Below are 4,755 nucleotides of genomic sequence, written 5' to 3'. Positions count from 1 at the left end.
AAAAAAAAAAAAAAAAAAAAAAAAAAAAAAAAAAAAAACCACCAAAATAACCAAACAGATTACAGAAGGGGCTGTTACTACACATTACCAGTTAACTCCCGGTTACTGGTTTCTTTCTTTTTTTATTTTTTTTAACATTTTTTTAACATTTATTTATTTATTTATTTATTTTTGAAAGACAGAGAGAGAGCACTAGTTGCGGAAGGTCAGAGAGAGGGGGAGACACGGAATCCGAAGCAGGGTCTCAGTGGTCAGCACAGAGCCGAATGCGGGCCTCAAACCCAGGAAGCAGGAGCCCATGACCTGAGCTGAAGTTGGACGCTCAACCGACTAATCCCCCCGGGGACCCCGTTACTACTGGTTTCTAAGAGCAGAGACGAGTATTCCTGCGAGGTACCTCTCACTCTCCTATACTCAAGTATCAAGGTTGAGGTTTTATTTTAACGTTTTTACTTACTTCAGACAAATCCCGCTTTTCTTCTTCCTCCTCTTTGTTGTCTGCGTCTTTTTATTGCGGAAGTTATTTACCATTAAGTGTTCTTAGCTGGAGACCGCGATATCTCCAGATATCTCCACATTCACGTTGTGCTAAGGACCTCATAATCTGATTGGAAAACGTAGTGTTTTCCGTGGGTCACGTGTGCTGTGCATCGCAAGCCTTTAAAAGAAAGTAAATGCAGAGGAAAGGAATTTGCTTCTCAGGTGGGGAAACTGAGGCAGAGCACAGCTGCGCGGTTTTTCCCACGTCGTGTGGAAGACCTAAAACAGGGCCAGGCTGAACTTGCCAGCTTTGCCATGACCTCACCGTGACCTCACCGTCTGGGCTGTCATTTCTTTCCCGTATAAATGGGGGGAGTGGTGCTGAGTGAGCAGTTACATGACATCAGCCACCACGTTCCAGCCAGAGGAGTTGTGTCCTGACCACAGCCGTGTTAGCACGTCCAAGCGGCTGACGAACTGGGGTCTTAGCAGGGCCCCCCTGCCCCCGGATCCGTATCCCCTCGTCATCTGAGGAAGAGAAACCTCTGAGCGGGTCCCTCCCTAAGGGTTTCCCGATTAAAAGCGTCCCATTTCCCCAATTAAAGGGACGGAATGTTCTCTACCCACCCGTGCTGGGTGCCTTATCTTCTTCCGTGGGACTTTTGGGTGATTTACTACTTCTGGTAGAGGGGGTGGGGCCGGTCGCATAAACCTCGGTGACACTCCATCACAGCCGGGCGGTGGCTCGCTGGGCGCGGGACAGGCCACCTCCCTGCTTCTTTCAGGCATCACGCCGAGTCTTTGATTGCGTCTTGTGTCCTCATAGGTGGATTAAGGGACAGGATTTATTTCTTGAAATTTATCTCTCGGCCGAAGTGAACGGCATGCAGTGAATGTTTGTGTTCCCCCCACAATTCACATGCCGCAGCCTAAATTCCCAGTGTGGTGGCCTTTGGAGGGTGATGAGGTCACGAGGCTGGGGCCCCCCGGATGGGATTAGTGCCCCTGTAGGAAGAGACACCGCAGAGGTGGTCTTTCTGCTCTCCCCCACGCGAGGACAGACCCAAGTCAGTGTCTGTCTGTGAACGAGGGGCAGGGTTCTCGCCAGACGCCGCGCCCACAGGCCCATGGACCCTGGACCCCCAGCCTCCAGAGCTGTGGGAGAGGAATGTCTGTTGGTTAAGCGCCCCCAGTCTAAGCCCCCCTGGTGTATGGCATTCTTGGAATAGCACCCTGAGCCGACTGAGACAGTGAATCCAAAATGCGAATTCTGTCTCCTTCGTCCAGCCACCCACAATATGTACAGTGCAGTTACTAACTTGGAACCATTAGAACGTGATCCAGCTACAAAAAGCAGCAAATAAAGTCACACGGCTAGGCAAAGACTTAGAAACGTAACTTTAAATATTTATTTTAGTCGGTTTAATAAGTAGGGCACGAGATAGTTCACGTTCAAGAGACTTTAAAAAAAATAAAAAATTAAGACCAGGGCGCCTGGATGGCTCAGTCGGTTAAGTGATCTCACGGTTCGTGGGTTCGAGCCCCGCGTGGGGCTCTGTGCTGATGGCTCAGAGCCTGGAGACTGCGTCGGATTCTGCGTCTCCCTCTCTGCCCCTCCCCTGCTCATGTGCACGTGCGCGCTCTCTCTCAAAAATAAATAAACATTGAAAAATGTTTAAACTAGGAGAACGAAACGTAAAGACACAGCATGTGGTTACGTTTATGTTTTGAGGGATCCAACCGCACCCCTTGCTTGTAGAAATCTCTGAATTACGTGAAATACCCGTAAACGGAGCAGCGAGTGACACGTTAAACCGACACAAGCTACTGTACAGAACGGCAGACACGCAGCAACCATTCCCAACCGTTTATTTAACCGTCACACGCACAGACAAGCGGCTTATCCCCCTGGGACTCTGACATCCCAGGGCGTCTGCCACCTTCCCATCGGGTCCCTCGTGTGCACACGGCCGCGTCTAGCTGGTACTTCTTCCATCTGCCTCTGGGGCGGTTTTGCGCTTCGAGCGGCCTTTCTGGCTCGTGGTTCTGGCACTGTCCCCCCCCCCCCGCCCCCCCCCAGCGCCGGTGGTCCTGCCCAAACCTGTTCAGATTCCCACCGCGCTGCGCCACGTGCCGAAGGGAACAGTCCCGGGTTAGAAGCAGCAGAGACACGGAACGTGACACCCGGCGCTGGGAAGCCTCGAGAAAGAGGAAACAAAGGCGGCCTCTCTGGGCTTCGGCTTCTTCGTCCGCACAACGAAGGGGTGCACTCAGACCCTCTGATCTTTATCTTTCTGCGGCAGATGAAGGTACTTCCTGAACCTCCAAGCAATAAACGCAGCACGATTCATTCGATGACGCCGCTGTGTTTGGGGATCCAACGTTCCAGACCCGGGGATTCGGGGGAAGACCAAGTTCAGGCCTCCATGGAGGGGACGGCCGAGGGCGGGAGAGGGAAGGAGCGCCAGGGTGGAAACAGCCCTGCAGTACTGTGAGAGCTGGGCCGCGCAGGCTGGCGTCTGCGCCTGGAGGAGGCGGGAAGGAGGCCGGGAAACCATCCCAGAGATGGCCGAGAACGCCAAGCCGCGGGAGGAAGGGAGTATACAGAGGCCGCCACCCAACGGAGTTTTCTAGAATGTCCAGCGGCTGCGAGCATCTTGCAAACAGAAGCACCTTTCTCCCCCCGCCCACTGTCCCACGAATCCAGCGGTCACTGAGGCCCCGGTGGGTGCCACTCCATACGGTCCCAGGCCCCTCACCACCTCGATGCTGTCCTGGGGCATCTCTGGCCCTGGCTGCAGAGGACGCCCAGCAGAGTCACAGCGGCACGGGGGCCCCTCCCGCCACCAGGGCTCCCGCTGGCATTTGGCCAACTGGGGTCACCTCTTTTCCCTGGCGCCCCCCAGCCCCAGCATTCACTCTGTTCTGCTCCAGCCTCCTAGACCACCTCGCCCACGGCTTCCCAGTTTTTTGTCCCCTGTCGTGCTGAGAAAACTGCCAGGAGCTCCCGTTTGCTCCGTGCCCCATCACAGCAGTGCTGCCGTCCCGCGGCCCTCATTTCCGCGCCCCTCGTCTCCGCGCCCCGTCCTTCCCGGTGCAGCTGGCTGCCTCCTTTGTCACTCCCCTGGGCAGGTGCTTCCGTTAGTCTCTTTCTTCCTAGAGGCTCCAGACTCTCGCTCCCCCCAGCTCTGCCCTCTTGATTCCACAAACCACTCTGGGAGGTCCCCTCTGCTCGGACCCCATCGTCCCCACCCGGCTCTTGGCCTTCCCTCTTCTGTGTGCTGTGTCTGCGGGGTGGTCGGTGTTTGAAACCTCGCTTTTCTTTTCCTTTACCTCTTAGGTGCTGAACTCATCACGGTCCGCTTCTGTCCTCTGCACGTCTACGGGGGCAGATCTGGTGACCATTGCCACCGCCCACTCCCGCCTCTTGAGTGTGGCTGTGTCAGTCTCTCCCTCTCACAAAATCCTGGAGCCTTCACTTCTTTTGTGCGATTGGTTTCTTTTCTTAGTTTCTTTAGCTGAATGTCTTTCCTCCTACCAACCTGTGTGCGGACTTGCCTTCAGGTTCCCCCTAGATCCCCTGTGGGCTCTTCCTCGGGGACCCTGTCCAAATCAGCCTCTGGCTCCGCGTGGGAGATCCTGAAAATGAATGTAAGGTCCTGACCGCTCATCTGGGGACGCTTCCTTTCATTTTTCTGGCGTCACCTCAAACTCAGGAATAAAAGCAAACTTGCTATCCTCAAAGCGTCTGTCTCTTGAATAGAAGTATTTGGAATTCAGGATCTGGGAAGAAAGGAAGAAGTTCTAGCAACAGTCCTTTCTGTTTTGACTTTTGCAAATAAAAGTGTGTGTGTATGCATCTCATAGGAGGCCAGTTTAAAATTAATTAAAAAATGTTTTAAAAATACTTTTGAGAGAGCACATGAGTGGGGGGTTGCAGAGAGAGGGAGAGAGATAGAGCACAAGCAGGAGAGGGGCAGAGAGAGCGGGAGACACAGAATCCGAAGCAGGCTCCAGGCTCCGAGCTGTCAGCACAGAGCCCGACACGGGGCTCGAACCCACAAACCGCGAGATCGTGACCTGAGCCAAAGTTGGACACCAAACCGACCGAGCCACCCGGGCAAAGTTCATTTTTACGGACACAGCATTCTTCCTGAAAATTCTCTGTTAATCGTATTATTTTCTCAAAACAACAGCTGTGTTTGTGCAGGAGGGGGGCCCAGTGTCCTGACTTGCTCACTGGGAATTTCTGGTTATATAAGATGAATATCTCAC

Source organism: Panthera uncia, chromosome B4 (genome assembly GCF_023721935.1).
Source record: "Panthera uncia isolate 11264 chromosome B4, Puncia_PCG_1.0, whole genome shotgun sequence".
Classification (NCBI taxonomy): domain Eukaryota; kingdom Metazoa; phylum Chordata; class Mammalia; order Carnivora; family Felidae; genus Panthera; species Panthera uncia.
The sequence above is the reverse complement of the archived record's forward strand: the minus strand, read 5'-3'. Positions refer to the sequence as shown.